General features: G+C 44.0%; 1 protein-coding gene across 3 annotated transcripts in view; it reads left to right on the forward strand.

Annotated features, from left to right (window-relative positions):
- Positions 1-26,265, forward strand: part of HPCAL1 (hippocalcin like 1) — a 117,268-nt gene that overhangs the window by 58,232 nt on the left and 32,771 nt on the right. Inside the window, exon 2 of one of the 3 annotated variants that reach the window (XM_074988954.1) lies at positions 5,069-5,119. The exons of 1 other annotated variant lie outside the window; for it this stretch is intronic. The gene's annotated coding sequence lies outside the window, so the exon portion shown is untranslated. The remainder of the gene's footprint in view (positions 1-5,068; positions 5,120-26,265) is intronic. One more of the 3 variants, XM_074988955.1, reaches the window with a different exon arrangement.

A 26,265-nucleotide genomic window follows, 5' to 3' on the forward strand; every position in this document is an offset into this window, starting at 1 on the left:
TTATCAGAAAAGTGCCTCTCTCTCCTTTTTGTACAATAATGATACTGAACTTGTTTAGTGAGGCACTTCTAAGATAGTGTTGAAAGTAAAACTCCTTAAACTAAAAACTGGCATGATGGAAACTACCCACGTGTGGCCCATCTAGTAACAAATTTTCTCCACTCTGGGAGATGGGACGTTAGGCTGAGGGATCTGAGTTACTATGGAAAATTCTTGTCCAGTGTCTGAGTGGTGGGTCTTGCCAACATGCTGTGGGTTCAACTGATCTCTGTACATGAGGTTGGGAAGAAATTTTGCCCTGGATCAGAGTGGCAGAGACCATGGGGGGGGGTGGTGTGTCAGGGCAGGGATCACTTTCCTCTGCAGCCTGAGGCATTAGTCACTTGCTGGTTTAAACTAGACAAAACAGTATTCTCTGTAGCTTGATGTCTTTAAACTATGATTGAGGACTTCAGTAACTCAGCCAGCGGTTGCAAAACGAAGTATGCAGACCTGTAGCACCATTTTTTTTTTTTTTTTTTTTTTTTTTTTTATAAAAATAGAAGTGGGTCTTACCCACAGAATCTTACCTCGTAAATAAAACTTTTAATCTTAAATGTGCTACAGTGCTTCTCACTTTGTTTTCCTAAGATACAGACGAACACAGCTACTCCTCTGAGACGATCAGCCAGAGCTTATGGTTTATTAGAGGATGGGTGAGGTTCTGTGGCTTCTTGCGAGCAGGGGGTCAGACTAAATAATCACACAGGTCCCTTCTGGCTGTGAAGCCAATGAGCTTGTAATAAAGCTACAGTGTACCCAGCAGGTATTGCTTGTTGAAATAGTCTGTTTTTAGGAAAGTGCTTTACTTGTTAATATTCTTATCCTGCCCTCTCTTTATATAAGTTAGGTGAAATGCAAGACTTTTTTAAACCTTTGTGTGCCTGTGTACGTGATATATGTAATGCACCCAGAAGTATTTAATTACATAATTGTGCATATATACAAAAATGGTTGCAATAATTATTATAAAAGTTGTCAAATGCAATGGAACACTGTATGTTGTACCTCAGCTGCAATTTCTCCACCTTCGTCTGGTATTCTGTTTTTGATAGGGCATGCCAGCTGATGCAGCCATCCCTGACTCACGGGGCTCAGACTGGGACATTTTAATCTCTGTATTTTTAGTGCAGAGTTGGGCTGTAGTCTGAGCTTGAGGACCCTTCCGCCTCTGAGTCCAGAGCCTGTCTTCAGCCTAAGATCAAGTGTCTACACTGCTATTGAACAATCCTTTTGCTCAACCCTGGAGAGCCTGAGTCAACTGGCAGAGGCCAGATGTGGTTTTTTAATCACTGTGTTGATGATGTGTATAAAGTGGCCAGTGGCACATCCTTTAGAGGAAGGGTCCAGGAACTCTGCAATAATCACTTAAGGCACAACGTACTTATTGGCTGGTTTTTTGTTTGTTTTTTCCCCCTTATCCTCCTTCATTAGAGGCTGCATTTCAAGTATCTCTGATTTACCAGAGAGTGGTGTGCTCACAATATGTTGTAATAGGATTTTTCAAATCCTATGTTTTATTAACCACTTCAAAAATTAATTTTAGGCCTAACAAACCCATGTTCCTCCCTGGATCATTAGGAACTAAGGTGTTCTCTACTTTTTGATAGCTACCATTGCCTCCATGTCTTGGGTTCCACTAGTTAGGCTTTTACATAATTAAACTAATGCCGATAAGAGAGAGTACCAATCAAAATGAGTAAAAGACTTAATTTAGCCACTTGTGGTCTTTTTTTGCTCCAACTTCATCACTTTTTTTCTTCCCTGCCTCTCTTGTTAAGATAACATTTGTCTTTCTGTTTTGCTTAATTCTGATTATTCAGAGTTTGGATGCAGTCAGCAGCATGCATATCAGATGGTTAATATACAGAATGATTGTTCTAATTTCTTGTGTTACACCTGTGATGGTGAAATTTAGGAAGGTTCTCTTTCTCCATTGAGGAAAAATCTTGATGAGGTGAAGCCACCGCTGTGTCCATAATGGGATTTGTTGATTTTTTTTTTTTTTTTTTTTTCTTTTTTGTACTAATGTAGGTACACTGAATTAGCTGTACCATGCAAAGCTTTCTGCATCACCTTGCATGTGTAAAAACCATGCCTATCTATGTTAGGGATTTGCATTGGAGTAGTCACCCCCCCCATGTACAGGGAAGAGGTGCTGAGGCAAATTACTCATTTAAACATCATAAATCCCCAGGCCCAGATTATATGTAGCTGGGAGTTCTGAAGGAGACTAAATGTGAAGCTGCTCATCAACTTTGTTTTTTTTTTTAAAAAAGAGAGAGTCATTAGCGTATTGGAGCATATGAAAAAGGCCATAAGGGTGACCCAGGTACTTCCAGCTGAGTAAGTATCACACATGTACCTGGAAAATAGATTAAAATTATAACTAAAATAACAAAATACCTGGAAGAATATGATAACATCAAACAAATTGTGTCTGGAATTCTTTGAAACATCGATAGAGTAATGAAGTAAAACCAGTTGACCTAGTTTTTAAATTTAAATGAGGGAATAAATGAGGCCTGATTTGTATCCAGTGGCAACACACTCACTGAAGGACTATCAGGACTCATGGAAGCCACCTCAAACCCTTGCCACGCAAAGGGCCAGCTTCTTTCAGGACACAACTGACTTCCTCCAGAAACTCCAACAGTAAGCTTCCTTCAGAACACCATTTTTGCCACTATAGATGTCACCTCCCACTACGCAAACACCCCCTCACAGTGATGGCATCACTGCTTGTCTCGTCTATTTACAAGATAATAGACGGTCTTCCAATACCTGCCCCAAACTCGTCAACTTCATCCTCCCCCATGCCAACTTTACATTCAGCATCACTTTGCCCAAACCCTGAGAACAGCCATAGGTACTAATATGATACACCAATACGCTAGCCTCTTTGTGGGCTACCTCATGGAAGAATTTCTGGATAAATGCCCCATAAAACCAGTGATATACCTGAGATACGTTAATACTTTCGTCTATGGACGGATTATGTAAACTGCATAGATTTCACCAAAACTTCAGCAACCACCACCTGTCTGTCACACACTCTCTAGAGCACTTGCACATGAAGCATCAGCTTTCTCAAAACCATGATGTGCTACAGCAGTGGAATCCTATGGACATCTTAAACACAAGAAACCCACATTTACTTTGACAGATCCAGTAACCACTCAGAATACAAGAGATGTATTATTTGCAGCCATGTGCTCCTAACACGGAATATGCTCTGAAGAGAGAGTCCAGGATACGTGCCTTTTTAATATGCTTCAAACCACCTTTAACGATCAAGGATAGAGCAGTAGATCTTATCATGGAACAGACCACCCATATGTCCAAGAGCCCTGCTTCACTACAAAAAATAAAACCCCCTCTGTGTGTGCACTTCTAGTTGTCACCTACCACTGTGGGCTACCATAAAATAAGTGCAGCCCCTACTCAGTGCGGACTGTATCCTGCAGGAAATATTTTGTAAATCCCCTCTGTGAGCTTTCAGACAACGTCAGCATACCCATCAGAATCAAGCTTCCCATAGAACAGGACACACAAACTCAAAGCAGCTCTGGATGTGGAGATACATCTGGTGGGGCACATCAGACCTTTCAGGACCTCCTGTGTGCTACACATGCCTGTCACAACCTGTGGTGAGTGGTGCCCCATGCACTATATTCCCTGATAACTATGTGGACAGAATCAGATAGTCACTGTGCTCTTGAAGAGGGGTGGGCAAAATACAGTCTGTGAGCTGGATCGGGCCGACCAACCTGCCAGATCCAGCCTGTGACCCAGTGAGCACCTTTGATGGGCTCCCAGCCTGCCCCACCCCTGCGTGTTGCTCAGAGTGCCTGGCTGTGGGGGCGGTCATGTGCTTCTCTGAGCACTGCTATGATTCGGGGGGAGGGGGGCTTGGCATGCTGCCCCTGCCCCCAGCACAATCTTGCAGCTCCTGTTGCTCCCCTGCTCCCTTTCCAGATAGTGTAAGATAGCAATTACCTTACACACTACAAAGACAGCTTCACCATCTTTCATATTCATAGTAATCACAGGCAAGTCACTTAAAATACACTTAAAGTAATTTTCTCCCCCTTCCACCCCACTGTCACTCCCTCCTTCTGTCCTATGTGCCTGATTTGTCCATTTCCATTTCAGGTTTTGTTTTGTTTGTATCCCTCTGTTATATAATAGTCATGCCAATTCACTTTCAGCACTATTTCCAGATCTGAAGAAGTGAGTCTGCCCCACAAAAGCTCATTACCTAACTCATTATTTTGTTACTTTAAAGTGCTACATGACTGCTTTTTGGTTTTGTCCTATGCAGACTGTTAACTGGCCGCTTCACCTTGAATAGTCTTTTATAACATGTTAGTTCATGATGCTAAACAATCTGTTCCATCTTGCATATTAGCAAAGATGATAAGCTCTGTGTCAGCTCAAAGCTTGTTTCCCATAGTCTGGCCCTGCAGAAACTGTTTAAGTATACTCTGGACTTGCTGTATTGACCTCACAACAATGCATTTAACTCGTGCAGTGACTTACAAACATTTCATAAAGTCGAATTTCACTTTGTCTGTATTGAATGCTAATGTAATACTTAGGTGTTTGCCATATAACTGTGAAAGGGTTGTTGTGAATGATGTATCTTGCCCAACAGCGACAAGAAATCCTTTGTCAAAAGTAAATTGGCCTTTGTGCTGTATTACAGCACACAGATTTTTAATTTCTTCTTCGCACCGTTGAAGAGACCAAATGCAAAAGAGCTCATCCCCTCAGCTTGAGTCCTGCAAGAAGGAAATGACCATTTATTTTGCACATTATCTTATTTTACTGTTTGGACTCGGACAAGATCAGAACAACAAAACAAAATTAGAGCTCCCTAGTGTGAAGCTGGGCTAGCCCTAAAAAACATTGAGCTGACAGATGCTAAAATGCTGTCAATTTTTTAAAACCATAAACTGTAACTCATTTTGTGTATAAATTTGCTTGCTTTGTCCTAGTTAATAAATCCTTATTTAATTTCTTATAGGATTGGCTACTACTGTTTTGTCTTTGGGAGGTACAAATTGAACTACGGTAGGTAAGTGGTCTCAGGACTGGACACAAGCTGACTCTTGTGAATTTTTTTTTATGGGGAGGTGGGGTGTTATAGTTATCACTAAGTCCAGCTGGCCTGGCTACTCCCAAGGAGGCTGTTTGGCTTTCCTAGTGCTTCAGGAGTTTGCTTGCTAGTGGAATGATTCAATCTGATTATAGAACATTCGACCAGTTTGGGGGGTCTACTCCAGTATTTTCATAGTCTGACCTGAGGCTGGCAATCTTGGTTGTGAACCACTCCTGACACCATGACACCTGTACAAGTGCAGGCTTTGCCAGTACTATGTTTGCAGCGTTCGTTTTCATTTTGCAGCATTTCACAGGAAATCACTTCCTTCAGCACAATGTGCTTGCCCTAGAGATGGGGGAACATCTCCCATCCATGTACTGGCCAGATGCAGCCCTGCTTCTCACAAGAATTCGGTGAGGACGAGATCATAGCGTAAGGTAGAAGTATGGCTGCAGATCAATTGGTTTTTTTTCTTTCATGGGCCGTGTCTACACATGCCCCAAACTTCGAAATGGCCACGCAAATGGCCATTTCGAAGTTTACTAATGAAGCGCTGAAATGCATATTCAGCGCTTCATTAGCATGCGGGCGGCAGCGGCGCTTCGAAATTGACGCGCCTTGCCGCCGCGCGGCTCGTCCAGATGGGGCTCCTTTCCTAAAGGACGCTGCCTACTTCGAAGTACCCTTATTCCCACGAGCTGATGGGAATAAGGGGACTTCGAAGTAGGCGGCGTCCTTTCGAAAAGGAACCCTGTATGGACGAGCCGTGCGGCGGCAAGGCGCGTCAATTTCGAAGCGCCGCTGCCGCCCGCATGCTAATGAAGCGCTGAATATGCATTTCAGTGCTTCATTAGTAAACGTCGAAATGGCCATTTGCGTGGCCATTTCGAAGTTTGGGGCACGTGTATAGACGTAGCCATGGTGTGTCAAATGATAAGGGATGAAAGGATTTCATTGCTTTAAAAAAGAGGAGGTTATTAATCCCCTTGTTTCTCTTATGCAAGCATACAGTGCAGGAATACTGAAAGTAGCTTAGCATAGTGAAGAGCAATGAAATTAGTGTAAATTTTGCACTGTAAGACTAATTACTTCAGATATGGCATATAACTTATAGCTAAAACCACCGATACATGTTGATGTCCTTGGGTGTAAGTCATGGAATTAACTGAAGCATTTTCACTTGTGAAGGATTTTGTTCAGATTTTACTTCATCTAGCAGTTACCTTTACCTTTTCTGGGGATTGTTTTTAGAGTCACGAAGGTAATAAATAGCTCCTAGCTCTGTTGGTCTAATTATAATATGTTATTAAACAGATCTGTTAAAATGTTAGATATTAATTTTAACTGCTGCATGATAAATCTTTTGTAGCATTACTTTCATGAATGAGATTGCTAGGGAGCATTTCAGCAATTTATCACAGAACGTCAAAGGAAATCTGCATGCAGGAAATGAGCAAGTTCCATCAAAATGTCAAATTACCACACATTAAGAGTTTGGATTGCAAATGTATTGTTTGATATTTTCAGAGTTCAGATGTCACTGGGTCTTTTGACTAGGTCCACTGACTGGGGGAGCTAGAGGCCTGGGGGTTCCAGCTGCTGCTACTGCAGCACCAGTGGCAGCTGGAGACTGGGGGGCCCTATGAGGTGCTTTGGTGGCAATTCACTGGGCACTCTGCACAGCTCTGAGAGCTGTAGATGGACACTTGCCATGGTCCTGGGCAGTGCAGAGGGTTGGCTACCCCCCAGCCCCACCCTTTCTGCCTGAAGCTCTGCCCCCTTCCAGGCAACAAATCAAGCTCCACTCCTCCCCCGCTCCCCGCCCCCCCCACACACACACAAACACAACTTGGCCTGGCAGTCTGCAGTGGCTTTTATTCCCATTGATTTTCACAAAAAACAAAACCAATGCATGCATAAATCTATGGGGAAAGTAAAGCAGCAAAATCTTTCTTTTTTTTTTTCCCCCCCTCACCCCAGTCTAACATACGCACACCTAAATTTTTTGAAAGTGAACCATTTTAGGCGTGTGTGTGTGTGTGGGAGAGAGAGAGAGAGAGAGAGAGAGAGTGTGTGTGTGTTTAGTCCTTACATAGCATAGATGATCTCTGAGGGGGAGAACGTTTCAGGGACTTAGGTTTTGACTCAACAGTAGTAGGGTTTAGTGCGCTACTGGTGCTTTTACCAACAATGTAATCATGTCACTTCATGATAATTACACATAAGGTACCAACAGCGAGACTCTGAGTAGGACTTCGTTTTCCAGCTTATTCTTGCAAGATGACTGATTCCAGCAAAAGCTCTTTATGAGCTTTCCAAAGCTCACACATTAGCTGCTGCTCAGATAGGGACTGCAGAGCTTTTCCTGCCCTCTTACCCTACACTTTCTTAGTTACGTAACTGACTTAGGCATTACGTTGCATCAGATGCCTTGTTCTTCTTAACAGGTCTCTCTTATTTCAGCATTTATTTGGTTCATCAACTGTCTTTGGAAAGCTTTCTGCTAAATGCATGTGTTTGTGCTTCAGAGGGACACAGTCAACTTACATTTGACCAAAATTATTTTATAAAACTCGCAAATATCAAACACAATGAAAATGCTTCTCAGTCTTACTAAATTAAATTGAAAATCATCACTAATAAAGTACTGTGATAGCGTTTGAAGTCCTAGACATTTTATCATCCTGAAAGTGAGATTTATTTATTTATTTTTTTTAAATGTTGTATTTACCATAATGGGAGAGATGCAGAGTAAGCAGAACATTAACTACAGGAAGGGAGTTTAAAATTAACTTTTAATGCTTTAAGGGGGTGGTGGTAATGCATTTGTGTATAACATGGATCTTAAATTGACAGTGTCAACTTTACATTTAATATTAGATTTTAAGAGCTCTTGGGGAACCCTTTTCCAGTACTGGGGCTTGAATTAGCTGAGTATGCGGCCTTCCAATTGACTGACATTTCAGGGAGCTTTCTGTAAAAGCAAGCACTAGATGGATTTGTCTTATATTTTGTTACATCACACAGATAATTAAATCAGTTTGGTCTCTGTTCAGGTCTGGTCCTGCCTTTGTTTTCCTGACAAGGCTGTGGGTCTGTTTTAGGACCGGTTCTGTTCAAACACTGGTGATCAAACACTGGAACGAATTGCCAAGGGAGGTGGTAGAATCTCCATCACTGGAGCTATTTAAGAAGAGGTTAGATAGATGGCTTTCACGGATGGTCTAGAAAATGCTTGGTCCTGCCATGAGGGCAGGGGGCTGGACTTGATGGCCTCTCGAGGTCCCTTCCAGTCCTACTCTTCTATGATTCTATGAAAAGATCGGTTTGTGTTTGCATACTGTTCAAAAACATTCAGTACCAAATAAATGCTACCCAGTTCTGAAGCAGTAGCCACTATAGTTGTGACCTAACCATGTTGTTCTGAAAATTCTGTTGAAAATTACTCATTTAAAATGGGGTGTGGTGGTGGGTGAGGCGTGTTTACTTTCTACTGACAAAGCAGCTGCAAGGTACACTAAACAATTACCAGAGTGCAACATAAAGAAATTGGACATGAACTGGTATCTTTCTATGACTTCTGCTGCATAATTCTGTTCAGGATTGCAATCTTTGCCTTCAATGAAAAAAGTCTGCTACTTTAGGCAGCCCCTGTGGCTGAGTAATACAAGCTTGTAGGAAAATTGCAATCATAGCTCTTTCCAGTAGCGATGGAGAACTGTTCCTGTCAAGTAATAAATTGAGTTTTCTGCAAGAAAATAGTATGTACTTATAAGCAAAACTTTACTCTGGCAAACATACTGGTGTAAATTTCTGTTTGGGAGCTTTTGTGTAGTACAGGTCAGTAGCTGCTTCTTTAAATGCTCATCTTTGGATATCGATGCATGTGTGTAGATCAACAAGTTTGTTTGTTTGCTTCTGGGTGGAGCTGCATTTCCTCCTCCTGTCCTAGTCAGCTGATTGATCAGCTGTTTCTTTTTTTTTCTATCTTTCTGTTAAATTCTCTTCCTCTCTATTATCAGTTATCCATTCATCAGGATTTTCCAGATCTGAAGAAGTGGATCTGTACCACAAAAAGCTCATCACTTAATAAATTATATTGTTAGCCTTTCCAACAGGACAGCTTTTTTGTTTCACTTTCTGGAGGGCACACGAAGGCCAGCTCTACACTAAACATTAAAGTTCATTATAGATATGCAGTTCTAGCTATGACAAGTTGATTCTAGCTATGCAGTTATCTACAATCAACTTACCTGGCCATCCTCATGGAGGGAGATCTACAGAGTTTCTCCTGTCAATCCTTCCCTTACTTCTCATGATATTGAGGAGTATAGGGGTCGACTGCCAAACCTAGATAGTTTGATTTTACGTGTCCCTACCAGGTGCATAAAATGGAACCCTCAGAGAAATTGTGGAAAACCCTAGGCAGCCAGATGAGCGCATCGAGGTGCAGTTGAGGTCCAGCACTGTTGCATTCTTAAAGATCCAAGTAGTACAACATTTTTAGTAATCCTTTTTCATGAGTGCTTTGGAGGTTACCATTTTCTTAGCTGACTCCAGATGGCCCTTCCTTTTTGCTGCAGCTGTTCCTTCAGTACTGTTAAGTCTTTGATCTGCTCTTTAGAAAACTAGCACAACAGAGGCTTTTACATATGTGTAATGTAAATATATATACTCAAGAAACTCCATGTGCTCCAAGTATGTTATAATTGGCCCATTAGTAGAATTACAGTAAACTTTCATATCCAGCATTCTATTATCCGGCATGCTCAGAAAACCAGCATTTTAACTGTAAGTAAATTTTAGTTACGTTTTCCGTAAGTACAATATAGTAAAAGTAAATACAAATAAAAACAGTGTTTACAGTGTACAATACTACTGTTGGTAAATAAATTACTCTGCATACAGTTTTGTTTCTTAATAGCTATTTTTTCTTTAAAGCTCTGCATTTCTAGGTACAGGAGAACCCCATTTATCCAATCTAAACAAGACTGAAGGATGGTCAGATAATCCTAAAGATCGGATAATGGAGTTTTCACTGTATTTCCGAAAGCCATTTAGATGCATTGCTCTAGAGGAGGAAAGTTTGTTTATTGGAATCTGTTGCAGTGGGGCCAGTGGAGAGGGACCGGCTGCAGAGGAGCAGCTGCCCGGGCAGTCTGCTGTGGGGCTGGCTACCCAGAGCTGGTGGCATGGACTTGCTGCTGCCGAGCTATCTAATCTGGGACAGCATGTCAGATAATATGGAGGGGTTAGTTAAGCGAAAGTTCTCCTGTATACTTCTCTATCTAGCATATTTGAATATCTGGCAACCTCCCAGTCCCAGATCTGCCAGTTAGGAAAAGTTTACTGTACATTAGTGACTGACTATTCCATAGGTCAGATGGCAGTTAGCTTATTTTGTGTTCGGCCTGAGCTTGTCCAACAGCAACAGAGTGTAGATGTGTGCTCCTCTCTGAGGGCTATTTGGGTTGGAGAGAAGGAATTGTAAAGGTTATTGAGCAAATTCATTTGTGAGATAGGAGTTTGAAATACAGGAGACTTTGCATGTTATATATGGAAAGTGTTATCTCCAGTGGCTTTTATTAGTAAGCTTAGCTTGCTTTATAAATGCTCTTCTCATATAGAGCAGTGTTTCTCAACCAGGGATACACCAAGGTCTACCAGGGGTACATCGGCTCATTTAGATATTTGCTCAGTTTCACTACAGGTTGAACCTCTAATCTGGAACTCTCGTGTCTGGCAAACACCTAATCCACCATTATTTTAGTTAGCTGGATACCCGCTTATAGTGGTTGTGGCCAAGTTTCTTGTGGTCCTGTAAAATGTTGCTTACAGCCCCCAGTCCCAGCTTTCAGTGTTCTGTGCTGTTGCTTAGCTGTAATTTACCTCTAAATGTTTGAGCCCACCAAGCAGTGGAAGTGTCAGTAATGTGCTAGAAAATATTGACCTCCTGTCGTCCGGCAAAGTCCCTCATCCAGCTCTGGTCAGGTCCTGAGTGGTGGTGTACAAGAGAAGTTGAATCTGTAGTAAAGTCAGTACAATCTAAAAGTTCATTCAGACAATGACGTTTTTCTGCTGTTTTCATATGACATGCTGAAATGTAAGTACAATATTTCTATTCCAATTCATTTATTTGATAAGGTAGAAGGAAGTCAAAGTTTTCAGTAGTAGTTCTCTGTGATGTTTTTGTAATTAAGTAGTATTTGAGTGAGGTGTAACTTGGTGCTTTGCAAAACAAATCTGACTCCCGAAAAGGGAACAGTAATCTGAAAACATTCAATGGCACTTGTTTCAAGACCTCATATTACCTTAGGACCATGTTCCTCAACTGGTGCTATGTGTACCAAGGAGTACACAAAAGAAGTCTGGCGGTATTTAATTTTTTTATTTTATTTGTTTGGGTTTTTTTTTGTTTTTATAAACAGGTACTCAATTAAAAAAAAAAGTTGAGAAACACTGATATAGAGAAGTGGTCATGTGCATGTATTCATCCGGGTCTCAAGGTAGGATTGGGTCTTTTCTTGGTTCTGCCTTTCCCAGTAAGAACTAATGCCTCTGAATATTTTTGGAAAGACTAGGAGATTCATTTTTAAAAAATTAAATGTTCTAAAAGTTGAGAACCTCCAGAGGTACTGGAGGGTCTTGCACATTCTGTGTAGTCTGATGAAGGCATTTACAGGCATGCTAATGTGGATGTTCTATGGGAAGAGATCTCGCCACACAACTGGCCAAAGATCTGGTTGCATCAGAGCACTAATATGGGATGCTGTGCAGTGACTCCTGCCAACTGCAGAATCCCTATAGAGGGTCCTCTGTTGCTTTTATTTTATTGCTTCCAAAATATGCAAGCCTGATGTAAGCAAGTGTGTCTGAATGTTATAAAAATAACGATTTAGCTTATGGCAACCAGAAGAATGTTTCAAATCCAGTGTTACCACTGCTCTTTATTTTTCTTATTTTATAGTAATGCCTAGATGCCCCTGTTGAGATCAGGACCGCAATGTAGGCATCCTATGCACAGAGTCCTGTGCAGACAGAAAAAAAGTGGATCCACATCTGCCAGAGTCAGCCTATGGTCCCATAGCTGGCTTTCTTCTGTATCCACACCTGCAGCAACAAGCAGTCTCACGAGAGGGAGTGGAGAACAGCAAGCGTGGGGTGTGAGTCCATGCAGGATGAGGGCAGAAACTAGAGTTAAGGGCTGACATGGGTACAGAGTCTTGAGGAGAGGCAGTGGCATGCAGGGAGGACTGCATCACATGCATCTCTCAGGTTCTGATGAGTGTTGGGAGCACTGTGTTACATCACACTGGGGGAAGTTTGCATGGCCAGAGACAGGTCCCGCTGCCCAGGAGCCATGTTGCGGGAGCTGAGCCAGTGTGCAGGGCGAGGCCAGGACAAGGCAGCAACTGAGGGGCCCAAACAGGTGCTGGACAGCGTCAACTCTGACCTGCCACCCGGCCCCAGCTGCTGGGTGCTGGTTCCGAGCATGCTGCATCCCTGTGGATTGCCTGAGCCAGACATGGCGGGGACAGGTGCTTCTGGTGAGTAGAGGCCTGCATGGTTCATCTGCATTTTAGCCAATATCCATGGATATCTGTGTGCATGGGTGATAACTGCAGATTTGTAGGGTCCTATGTACACACATATAGGGAGACAATCCCACCTCAAAAGAACAGACCAGCTAGAAAACAAGCAGAGAAATGAGAAGTGACTTTCCCAAGGTCACGCAGCAGACTAAGAACAGCACTGAAAGTGGAACACAGTAGCTTCATCCCAGTCCAGGACCTTATCAGCTAGACCAGCAGCTCTGAGGTTTGGGGCTCCTGAGAACTGGCAGCATTTTTCAGTGGAGGGGCAGGTCCATAAAACAGGGCCAGTATCAGACCCACTGGGGACCAGGGCAGAAAGCCAGCGCCCCACCAGATGGGACTGAAGTAGGGGCACTGTCACCTGAGAGCGCCAAAGCTTGAGCGACTTACCTTTACAGGGGCCCCATGACAGGAGGCCCCAAGTGATTGCACCGCTTGCTATCCACTAACACTGGCCCTGGCTTTTATATGCAGAAACTCGGTTGTGACACAGAGGTAGGCCATAGAGGTTTATAGCATGTTGGGGGTAGGGTGGGCTGACTCAGAGAGATGCTGCAAATCCTGAATGAGACTGCACTATTGGCTTGTGTCTGACCTTGACTTTGAAAATCAGTGAAGTCAGTTTCATTCTTGGTTACAATCTGTTTCACTTTCAGATTCTGAATGTGTAGTGTTTGTTCCAAGCACCGGAGAGGAATAGCTGTGTGCTTTAAACCCTGTTTTTATCTGAATTTATTAGGCAATTGTGGGAGCACTTCACTAGTCTGAAATCTCATAAATGCTTTTTCAAAATCTAAATCTTTGTGTCAAGTTCGTCTCCCCTCAGAGTTCTAAATGTGGTGGTGGTGGTGGTGATGATGCTGGGAGGAAACAAAATCTTTTTGTCCGGAGAGAATCAATGTTAATATTTGAGAATATAAATGTATTGAGACAGATTAATCCCTGAAGCCATAATTTAATCAGACATGACTAAGTTGGACACAATCTTACAGGAAATTGAAACAGTCCTGAACCCACAGGGTTGGAGACAAAAATTGACTTAAAATAGTTCATCTGTAATTTCTAGAAATAGACACCACTTAACTAGCATCACTGTGTGGTTTTATTTTTAAATATCATGCATACTGACCACTGTGCATCATTCCTTTATAGTTCTGAGGTTGCCATATTCTGATGGTGGGGAGTGTAAAATTCTCACATCAGTAGAGCCTTTTGGTATGAGAGGTTGTGGGGTGTTTTTTGCCAGTTATAGTCAGTAGAGCTGATGAGATGGTACCCTATTAGTTAGGACCACGTTCTGAATTCAGCAACTCCATGTACACATTGGGGAGCTGCAGATGCAAATGGCAGATATAACAGTGGTGCTTAAAAGTTCCTTGAATCCCTGTTGCTCAGAATGGTGCAGAAGGCAACAAAAACTAACCAGAATTTTAGTTGGTACCCAAGGACTGTCTTTTGCCCACCATTGTTTTCTGCAAGTCCCTCATTTTTACTAGTGGACAGCCACTGTAAACAAGGGCAATGTTTGGGCCTCACTTTTTAGCCCTGGCCCACAGGCAAAGTTTAGAGAGACTAAACTACTAAGTTTTTGAAGTTCAGCCACCGCAGAGCTCTCAGTGCTGTAGGTAAACCACCCCCATGAAGGGAGTAGCTAACAGTGCTAGGAGTGGAGAAAATTGCCTTTGTAGAGAGAACCATTCTAAGTCCTTATTCAGTCCTAATCTAATTGTATTAAATTTGCAAATGAATTACAGCTCTGCCGTTTCTTTTTGCAGTCTGGTTAAAAACCTTTTTTTGGTAAAAGGATGGCTACTTTACATCTGTTACTGAGTGCCAAATGGATGGGGTTCATGTATTCTTTTGCTTTTTGTAGGTTACCTTTCTTGATGTCTGCTTTGTGTCCTTTTATCCTTAGGTGCATGGACTATCCAGTTTTGCCACTATACATGGCAGAAGGATGTTGCTGGCATATATCATGTTAGCAGATATGCAGGTGGATGAGCCCCTGGTATTTGGCTGATGTGATTAGATCCTGTGATGGTGTCTCCAGCACAGATACATGGATAGAGTTGGCAACAGGGTTTGTTGCAGGAATAGGTTCCTGGGTTAGTGTTTCTGTGGTATGGTGTATAGCTGCTGGTGGGTATTGCTCAGGGGTTGTCTGTGTAGGTGAGCACTGTCTCCCAGTCTGAAAGGAAGGGATTGTTTTCCAGGATAGGTTGTAGATTGGCAATGATGTGCTGGAGGCTGTTGGTAACAGCCAGTGGGGTTCTGTTGTTTTCCTTGTTGGGCGTGTCCTGTAGGGTGTGACTCCTGGATATTTGTCTGGCTCTGTCAGTCTATATCTGCACCACCAGAGAAGTGTTGAAACAGACTAAAGTAACTACCCCTCTCTAAGGTTAAGCCTATACTAGGGAAATAAGTTAATTTCAGATAAACAGTTCTAGTTGCGGCATTTGCATAGCTAGAATCAACGTATCAGAACTGACTTATTTCCCTAGGATAAACCTAGCTTCTGTACTCTCCCATCGACCTCCCTTACTCCACACGATAGCGTGGAGTGCAGGGGTCGACTGCTGACCCCAGAGAGATCAATTTTTGCACTGTCTTTACCAGAAACAAAAAAATCAAACTCTGGAAGACTAACCCTGATGGTGTGGCTCTTTCCAGAAGTACGGACGTACCCTTACTGATGTTTTTAGGTGCTCCCCCATTGGGTTCTCTTCTAGCTCACCTTTTCCGCGCTCGTACAAATGTGAGAAGCACCTGCATGGTCTAGCAGTGCTGAGCCCTGGATCAAGACAGCTGCATTCTAGTAATTTGCTCTGGTATTGTACAGCTGTGTGACCTTGGGGGAAAAATCATTCCACTTCTGTGTCCTTTTCTCTCTTCCCCTGAGGTCTGGTTAGGTTTATAAGCGTTTTGTGGCAGTGACTCTCTCTTACTATGACGTCATATACCACCAAGTGCACTGGAGACTTTATCTCCGCTGCAACCTCTAAATACTACAGTAATATTAAATAACAATAAATAGCAGTAACTTGGAGTCTTATGAAAATAGCAGTACTGCCTTTATTCTTATCAACTAGTCATTTGGCTCAGCAGCAGTACGATGGAAAGGGACCTAGGGGTTATGGTGGATGAAAGGCTTGGTATGAGTAAACAGTGTGCCCTTGTAGCCAAGAAGGCTAACAGCATACTAGGGTGCATTAGGAGGATCATTTTGAGCAGATCTAGAGAAGTAGTTATTCACCTCTATTCGGCACTGGTGAGGCCACATCTTGAATATTGTGTCCCGTTTTGGGCTGCCCCCTCCCCCAGTATAAAAAGGATGTGGCTGTACTGAAGCAGGTTCAGCAGAGGGCAACAAAAATGATGAAGGGGCTGGAGCACAAGACCTATAAGGATAGGCTGAGGGATTTGGACATACTTAGTTTACAGAAGAGAAGACTGAGGGGTGATTTCATAGCAGCCTTCGACTTCCTGAAGGGGAGCTCTAAAGAGGAGTGTGAGAAACTGTTCTCAGTGGTGTCAGATGGCAGAACAAGAAGTAATGGTTTGAAGTTAAAGAGGGAGAGATGTAGGTTAGATATTAGGAAAAACTACTTCACCAGGCGGGTGGTGAAGCATTGGAATGCGTTGCCTAGAGAGGTGGTGGATTCTCCACCCCTTGAGGTTTTTAAGTCCTGGCTGGACAAGGACCTGGCTGTGATGACTTAGTGGGGTTTGCTCCTGCTTGAAGCAGGGGGCTGGACTAGATGACCTCCTGAGGTCCCTTCCAGCCCTGTGATTCTGTGACTTGCTAAATGTGCTAGAACCAAGTAGGTGGTTGTGCTCAGTGTTCCCTACAAGCTGGGCACTTGTGTGGCCACTCAGGAGAGATTTAAATGCTGCCCAACTGATTAGCAGAGCACCCATGGCCAGGTTCTTGTTTCTGTGCATGTAAAATTTATTCTGCACGTGGCTGGAGAAGGTTAGAGTGACCATTGGTTGTGATGGCAATTTATTATTACTCTGAAACCAGTAAAAGAGTGGGGGTGGGAAAAAGTGAATTCCTGTCCGTTTGGGGATCTTGCACAGTTGTATAATTATCTCAATAGGTCAAGACAACAGATGTCTGCTCCAAACTAGTAGATAATTGCTTTGTGCTGAGATGTTCATGAACTACTTTTTTTTCCTTCCAGGAAGTTGTGTTTGGGTTTGGGCTTTTTTTGTTTTGTTTAAGGAAGGCTTTGCATATCTTGAATTTCGAGGCAGTGACCATAGTAAATATATGCTTTTCCCCTGGTGTTACTTTAATCATTGCTGCATACTCTCTGGTATGATTTTTTCCAACCCTTTAACTTCTTTCCTTCCCTCCACCATGTTCCATTATTAAATCTTCCATCCCACTGACATTCCCAGGAATGCCAAATTTGACAGCTTGAGCATGGATTATTTTCTTGTGTTTATGTGGCAGGATGAGCCGCACACGGGGCGGGGGGAGGGGGAGAGAGTGAGTGAATGGACTGGTAGGCTACAGAAGCTTGATTTCCATGTGCCTGCTCTGGGAATGAAAATAAGTTGGGTGAAAGATGTATAGTAAAATTGCAAAATAAACTGTTGGGCAAGAGGAGCTTCTTCAAATGTAAGTTAAGTGGAAAACCGGCAGTGATTCTGTGTAGCAAGTTGAACTGGGGTGACTCTTTGTTTTCCGACTGATACAAATCTCCATTTGTAATATAGATTGAACCTCCCTGGTCCAGCACCCTCGGGACCTGATAGGTCCCAAAGGAGGGGGTTCACCATTCCAAGAGAGGTCAATCTTGGTGCTCTACTGAGAGACTCCAAGCTCTTCTGGGGTTTGTCAACAGATGGGGCTGGGTTCCCCTCTGGGGTCCATGCCCCAGCCTGCCTCTATGCCCCAACCCATCTCTGCTTCTGGACCCAGCCAACTCGTATGGCTCTCCTCCAGGCTGTCAGCCTAGCTCCCCTGCCAACCCTGGCCTTGGCTGTCATGCTCTGCCCGGCTGGGCTCCATTGCCAGTCCAGCCCAACCCCACCCCACCTTGCCAGCCTGGCTCAGCTGCTAACCTGGTGCCACTCTAGCTGGGCTCTGCTGCTCACCTGGCACCACTGCCAACCTAGCCCTGGATGTTGCTGTACCAGAGACGTTCAACCTGTAATGCTTAGCCCTTATGTTTGAGGCCCTGTTTCTGTTGTCCATACAGACTAAGCACTTCCACAGGGATCTTGCCGTGATCAGCGTCTGCTATTTAAGCATTGACACTGCGCTGTTCCAAGACACAAAACACAAACAGTGCCTGCTCCAAAAGAGTTTGTATCGACATCATTTAGGAGATGGGAAGGATTCAGAACTCCAGTGAGGAGAGAATCACTGTGTGGGTGATGGGGTGGCATCAGCAGCGATATGAAATGCCTATATTTAAATATAAATGGTGTGTTCTCATAATTCACTCACTACTTGTGAATGCAATGGAAAAATGCCTTTTTGAGATGATTGGAATGGAATAAGGGTGGTGGGTTAGCAGAAGAGCATTCTGTCCATAGACTAGATTGCTGTTGCAAAGGGGCACATGGATGCCTGATGTGCTGGGAATAACGCTCATTACCTATGAAGAGATCGTGTTGGTTCTTTTGTTCAGTCGTGGTGTATGCAGGCAAGTAAATATAGGTCCTAAATCCCTCTTATATCTTCGTTTTCTTTGATTGTTGGTTAGCTTTTCCTTAAGGGGAATTCAGAGGGGTGATACTGACCGATTATGCCTTCTGAGTTGTGTTGAGTTTACTGGAGAGGGGGTTGAGTGGGAATTATTGGGTAAGCATCTGCAAAGCAGAGAAATCAGATGAAGCCTGGCAAACCTACCACGTCTCATTTTCAAAGAAGCCAACTTTTGTTTTCACCAGCACTCGAGGATGTTTGTTTAAAGTTCTGTGTTCCCTAGAGGAGATGAGGAAGTAGGTAGTGCTTCCTTCCAGTAGAGATCTATTCAAATTCCAATGGCGCATCTGACTTTTTCATTACATCTTAACCCCAGTTTGGAGCACCTCCAAAATCATAGCTAGAGGAGTCTGCTTGGGTATTGTTTAAATGGTTCATCCATAGCCACGTATCCGTTTCTTTCTAAAATAGAACGTTTCCTAAATGAAGTCAGATGGTACATAAGCCCTTGGAATGACCTATTTGAATAAGTATCTGATTCTCTGTCTTCTCCCCCATCCCATACATGATTTGGAGTCTTGCCAGGAAGGAAAGGAAATGCAGGAGTTCTTTCCATTGAGAATGTGAATCACATTTTCTGATTCTTTGTTTGAGTTCAGTATAAATAAATAGAGAGATGCATTTCATAGAGCTGCAAGGGACCTCAGGAGGTCATCTAGTCCAGTCCCCTGCCCTCTTGGCGGGACCAAGAACCATCTACCCTGCTCCCCCCCGCCACACACACACTTTTTTTTAAAATCTGTTTTACCCCAATCCTAAATGGCCCCCTCCAGGCTTGAGCTTACAACCCTGGGTTTAGCAGGCTAATTCTCAAACCACTTAGCTGTCTCTTCTCCCCTAAATCTCTTGGTGCAGCCAGAAAAGCCACCTTCCCAATGCCAGTCACAAGTGCCTTTTCTCCAGCTCTAGTATCTTTTAATCTTGCAATAGCCTGGGCTAATGATTAACCAGTTTTAACTGGAGGGAAGAGTCCAGAAACTGCATCCTGAATAAGGCCAAGGAGTCATTTCATTAACCATTTGTGGCCTGTAATGATACATTTCAGGCTTTTTAAATGCAAAATTTAAACAGTTGATCAGATCAGAATAAAAATACTTAGTATCCTTTTAGGCGATGCATGCTCTGTTTCAGAATGTAGAGTGAAAGTGATGGTAATTTTCCTGTCTAGACTGTAGTTTAGGAAAGGAGGCAAGAGTGAGTTAGCCAATATTTATAAAGTTAGGGGAAGAAAGAGAAGAGAAATGTGGAAAACTCCAGTGCTGAGCTATGCCTCTCCCAAGATCTGTACCGTATCTGTCTCCTTGAAATCAAGGGCATAGAGATTCCTTTCCACTGTTCTGTAGGAACCTTAACACTCCACCTTGAAACCCATAAAGTCATAAGTTTTTTTTTTTTTTTACATTTACTCCCAGTCTTATGCTCCACTATGTCACAGTAATATGTTTCCTGTTCCTTGATTCTTAATTTACTACAAACAAAATATAATAAACAAGCCTCAAGGTAAGAGAAGCACCCATTTTATTGCATGCCCAAAGAAAAATGCTACCCCACTGGCTCCATCTGTGCTGACTGTGTCACCTTAGAAAATGTGTTAATGGTATGGTGTTAAACATAGCATTGGACCCACAGGTTAACCACAAGGTGAAAATGCATTTTTCAAAGCACAGCTTTCTTGGTCTGCACTAAGGGAAAAATCATGTTCACGATGTGTTAGTGTGATGCATTGTCCCAGCATAGAGGGGACCTTTTGAAAATGTCAGGGTATGGGGAAGTGGGCATAAGTCTGGGTTATCTCTGGGGGAGGCCCCAATACCTCGTATCCTAGACTACTTGCTGGCCTTGAGCCAGACAGGACTGTCCCTATCCTCCCTGAAAGTGCACTTGACAGCTATTCCGGTGTTTCACTCAGGGCCCGGTATGTCATCGATCTGCTCAGACCCGGTGGTGAAAATGCTCATGAAAGGAGTAGAAAGGGTCAAACTGCAGGTTCGGGCCCCCTTGTCAACATGGGACCTTAATTTGATATTGTCTAAGCTTATGGCTCCCCCATTTGAACCCTTCGCCACCTGTTCCATGTTATTCTTTAGTTACAAGACAACATTCCTGGTGGCCATTACCTCAGCCAGAAGGGTGTCAGAGCTCAGGGCCCTGACGGTGGACCCACTTTATACAGTGTTCCACAAAGATAAGGTCAGGCTGAGACCCCACCTGGTGTTTCTGCCTATGGTGGTCTCCCCCTTCCACATTAACCAAGACATCCCCTTGCTGGTGTTCTATCCAAAGCCCCATGCTTCCCTTGGGGAGCAGAGCTTACACACTTCGGGTGTCCAGAGGACACCAGCCTGCTGTATGGATAGGACCAAACCCTTCTGGAAGTCACAACAGTTGTTTGTTGCGGTGGCAGACAGAATGAAGGGGCACCCGGTCTCCTCTCAGCGGATCTCCTCCTGGATAGTGGCCTGTATCAGAGAGTGCTACAAAGTGGTGGGGTTTCCCCCTCCCCTGATCAGGGCTCACTCCACCAGGGCACAGGCATCCTCTGCGGCATACTTGGCCAGGGTCCCTATCCAGGACATCTGTAGGGTGGCCACTTGGTCCTCCAATTACACATTCTCAGCGCATTACGCAGTAACGCAGCACGCACGGGAAGATGCTGCGGTGGGCAGGGCTGTCCTGCACTCCTTCCGAGGCTCCGACCCCGCCTCCTAGTCATTGACTTGCATTCACCCAAATTGGAATGCATATGAGCAATCACTAGAGGAAGAAAAGACAGTTACCTGTTGTGTAACTGGTGTTCTTTGAGATGTTGCTCATGTCCATTCCAAAACCCTCCTGCCTTCCCCTCTGTTGGAGTAGCCAGCAAGAAAGAACTGAGCCGGGGGGGGGGGTGGGAGAGGGGGTTGGGTTGGGTGGCCATACGGGTGCTGCACTGACCCTAGGGCTATCAGGTAGGGCCAAAAGCTTCTGGCAACTGGGCATGCACCGACGCACACCCAAATTGGAATGGACATGAGCAATGCATCTCAAAGAACACCAGTTACAGTACGGGTAACTGTCTTTTACTAAATATAAAGCAGAGGGGTAATGTGGTGCTGCCAGACCAGAAACATACATCAGAGAGAAGTATGAACAGCCCTCAGCCATTTCAGTGGGTTGCAGAGTGGATTGATTTTAAATCAAGACAATTTAAATCACTAAGTAGCCTCAATTTAAATAATTGGTTTTAATCTACTTTACCATTTAGGCTTCTGTTCTTTTGTAAAGAATGGTGCATTCTCACCGGAAAACATGTTGGCTAACAATAAATAGAACCAGGATAGAGTTTGAGTGGAGGATTAGGGGGTGCCTGGCTCTAGAAGAGGGGGAGGTCATTGGGTTGGGGGGGGGGACTGGCGGGGGGGCGGGGGGGGGAGCCATTGAGCCATGTACAATAAACTTCCATATCCGGCAGCCCCAGGACTGGGAGGCTGCCAGATGTTAAAGTATTATAAATAATAGAGGATCCCTTTACTACCAGTTCTCTGGCAGTAGGGGCTGCACTGCAGCAGCACTTTCCTCCCCAAAGCCCTCAGCACCCCAGCTTTTGCTGTAACACCATCTCCACCTATGCAACCCACTCTGCACTGCCTGCTGGGGCTCAGCAGATCAGGCCCCATCCCTTCCTGTCCTGCCCCGCTTCTCTGTGCTCTGGCCATCGGTCCCACTGCACTTCTGCTGGGGTTAAGCAGCTCTGAGTGGTTCAGGCCCTGGCCTGTGCTGTAGCGCAGGGTCTGGCATATGGTGGAGGGGTGCTCTCCACTTTCTTCCCCCACCCCACCAGTGGTGGTAGCTGAGCATCTGCAGCCCTGGCCCAAGGAGGGATGGCAGAGCTGCAGATGCAGCAGCCTGGTCTCTGCTCCCGCCCCGCCCCCCGGTATGCCCGTGCCAGTCCCTACTTACGACATCCCTTACACAGCATCAATGACTCAGGTGGGCCAGGATCCCTTCACTGCCTGCAAGTACCACAGCCCCATGGAGGAAGAAACCTAGGCACCGGGATAACACCTGGTGGCAATTACTGTTAATGCCTGTTGTTTGAGAGTACACTATCAAATACTGGTTAAAACAGAGTTTACTGTATCATATATTTTTATATAGAAATAAATATATAATAGGTGGCTCTTTGCACTCTCTCTGGCTTTTAGTCCCTCACTGGTTGGCCACCCGCTTTACACAGGTTCCTTTTAAAAATAAAACTGTAATTTATATAACATTATCAAAAAATCCTATTTCAATCAACTATGAATTTTTTCCCAAAAAGTGTTTTTTAAATCCACCTTGGATTGTTGGTTCTCATGTATAGTAATAATTTAAATTCCAGCACTGATCAGGAATGCACTCATTAACAAAAATAACCAGAAAAGGACTTGAATTAAGTGGCATCTCTCTGCTTGAAAAAAAAAGTGTTAACATCCTGGTGTAGGCAAGTTGTGATTTTTTTTTAATGCATTGATCAGCTAACACGTTAAAACTAGTTGCTTGGTCTACACTAGAATTTTAACATGTTTAAAAGTACACCTTTTTTTCTAGTGAAGACAAGCCATAGGGGTCAACACAGTCTACTGTAAGTGACCCTGTGTTTTGGCACCACGAACAGCTGGAGCATGGTTCTGCTTAATATTTGTTGTGTGGCACTTCACTGGAAAAATTAAATCTGATTTCTGTAGTCTGCATGTGTTTTGCATTTAGAATAGATTGACACAGGATATAGAGAGTATGCTGTGTTTTTTTTCCCTCTGTATTTGCTGTGGTAGCAGATAAAGGGTAACACTTTATATTTGATGCAAGTATGAGTACTACTTGTGCCAAATCAAACCTCTCTCTAAAAGAAAGATCAAATACTTTTTTTTATTTCCTCCTTCAAAATGGAAAATACACCAGAGTCTGGGCTTCACTGATAACTCAGATTTTTTTTAATACAAAATTGAAGTGATTGACTTTGATTCAACCTTACCACCTCTCCACCCCACCTGCCCCTAAAGAGGTCATTCCAGACATACCGGACCATGCAGCTTGTAAAATATATTATACTGCAATTTTTGTACAGCCTAGATCATGGAGCTGAGTTAGTGAAATTAGTGTTGTTTTACCTGCTGTTTTTATGATCTCTTCAGAAATGGCTTTCCTTTCAGATTAAAGGCTTGGAATGTTTTATACAAATGCCAGCAAAGCGAAGGGCTTTTTAAGCTGTTTTCTCCACTGGAAAAATGTCTGTTTCAAAGTCAGTGACATTCTATAGCTGTTTCCTAAAATAGGAATTGCTCCCTTTCTCCTCTACAGATCATGCCTTATTGTGCTTCTGCATATATACTGTCCTTGTGGTATGTGTGTGTATTATGTATGTATGTACAAGCACTTCAAGTTGTTGGTCTCTCTAGATTCTTGGGTTCTCACACACTGATCAGGGACTCAGTGCCAGGCATATCATGGCATATGTAAGGCCAACAGATGGGTTGTCAGCAGGAGGGAATGAACCTAGAACTTTAGGAGCTAAAGCCCTATGCTCTAACACATGAGCTAAGAGCCATCTCACTCTCAACCAAGATTGTAAAACAGAGACTTTACTCTCCTTTTCAGTAGTCTCAGTGCCTCTAGGGTTACACATGTAAAGCTAAGTGTTGGTGTGTGCTGCAGATTGAACCAAACCTGGGGCCTCTGGAGCTTAGTACATGAGTCTCTGCAGCTTGAGCTAAAAGCCAGCTGCTCGTTAGCTAAGGCTGTAGAGGAGACTCATTGTTTCTCTCTGTAAGTGGTATAAGCACTGCTATGTGGGACGGTGAACTGCACCGAGCAGGTGTGTGGGGTTTACACTTCCCCTAGTGGAGGAAGGGTGTCCCAATGTGTCTTTGCAGGCTCAGGGCCTAACTGGTATAGTTTTTTTGTTTGTTTTTTTTTTGAGTATAAAGCATTTCAGCAAACGAAGCACTGGCAGTTCAGTATAGCATCGTGCCCTCCTTTTGACTCTGCTGAACTGGATTTTAAAACAAACTGTTTTTTAGTTCCTGAATTTTTTTTTCCATTGTTAATATGGGTTTTTGCTGTGAAATGGACTTATTATTCAGGTCACCAAGCTTATTTTTGGTCTGTTGGAATGCACTGCTAAAAAAGCAGATGCCAAAGACAGTCTTCCTCCCTTTTAGCAGTCTGGTGTAGGTGTTAGGAAAGTTGGAGCTCTCTGATCAGGGCCTGGCACAGTACCTGGATATGAATCCCCACATCCTGCCATTTCTCACAACATTTCTTGCGGATCAGTGAGGTGGGTTTCGTGTTTTGCTCTGAAGGCACAGGGGTCTGTGGGGGTTCTAGTGCAGGCATGGCAATAATTTTCACAGAGGGGCCTTTTTGTGAACTTTGGTACTGGTCATGGGCTAGCTCGGGGGGGCCCCCCAGGAAAGAGAGGGGCCTTGGACAGAAGGGTTGGGGCTGGGGACTACAGAGAGACAGTGTGTGTAAGTGTGAAAGAGAAACACTGTCACAAGGCCTGTCTCTCTCTCACGTGTGTTTCCGTATATATGTGACAGTGACTCTGCGTGTGTCAGAGACTGGGTATGTGTGACAGTGATGCTCTGCTGGCTGCTGCTGGGTAAGCTTCTTAGAGAAGCCACCCTCTGTCTCTCTAAGGGAAGGCTGTCCTGTTGTGAGTCTCCCACATCCCCTGCTCTGCACTCCTGAGTGAGTCACTTACCAACCATGCTTCAGACTGGAGCAGCACCATCGTGTGTCTCCCACTCCCCAATCCCTGCTCTACAGAGATGGGATACAAGGGCAGGGGAACATCCTGACTTCAGCACTACCCTCTCCTCTCCACCCCCTTCCCTTCTGCACAGCTCTCGGGAGAATGCTAGTAGCTGCTCAGCTGCAGACGAAATAAGGTGAGAGGAGGGGCAGCTGAACACATGCTGCTGGCTGCAGGTATGCACGTTCTGCTCATTAGCTGGGTGGGCTGGCAGGAATTGCTTGCTGAGCTGGATCCAGCCCCGGGGCTGATTTTTTTTTTTTTTTTTTTTTAAAAGCCCTGTTCTAGTGCCATGTGAGTGGGTGCTCTGCACTTGCATTGTATGGGAAATATGTTGTGACTGCAACACAGTAATCACTAAGCTTTTGATGGTATTGTCTCCTTTATAAAGTGAGTGTGTATCAATTGTATGTAGGGTTCATAAAAGGACTAGATAAATTCATGAAGGATAAGCCCATCAATGGCTGTTAGCCTGGATGGGTAGAGTTGGTGTCTGGTGCGTGCCGGAAGCTGGGAATAGGTGATAGGGTGTGGATCCTGCTCTGTTCATTCCCTCTGGAGCACCTGGCATTGGCCATTATTGGAAGACAAGTTGAATATCCTCTGATTTAAACCAGCCTGGCCATTCTTACCAGTTTAAAACTTTGATTTGTAGCTGTCGCACTCATCTGTATCAAGACCTTTTGCCCAGAATCTCAGCACCTGTGGCATGATCTGTTTTTGCACTAAAAGAGGATCTGGCCTCTTGATTTGCTACACGTTGGTCTCCCTGCTACAGGGGTGGGCAAATACCAGCCCACAGGCTGGATCTGGTCCTACAGGGTTAGTTCCCGGCATGCCCCCTCCCCTATATTTACCTAGATCCTCTCAGGTATCAGGCAGTCACAGCTCTCGTTGGCTGCAGGTCACTGTTCACGGCCAATGGAAGTGACATGGACCAAGGCACTTCTTCCTGCCGTTTCTGTTAGCACTCTATAGTGCTATAAAATGCACAGCATGGATAGTGCTACAGTGCTGGGAGCTGAGA

This window comes from Carettochelys insculpta, chromosome 3, assembly GCF_033958435.1.
Source record: "Carettochelys insculpta isolate YL-2023 chromosome 3, ASM3395843v1, whole genome shotgun sequence".
Lineage (NCBI taxonomy): Eukaryota > Metazoa > Chordata > Testudines > Carettochelyidae > Carettochelys > Carettochelys insculpta.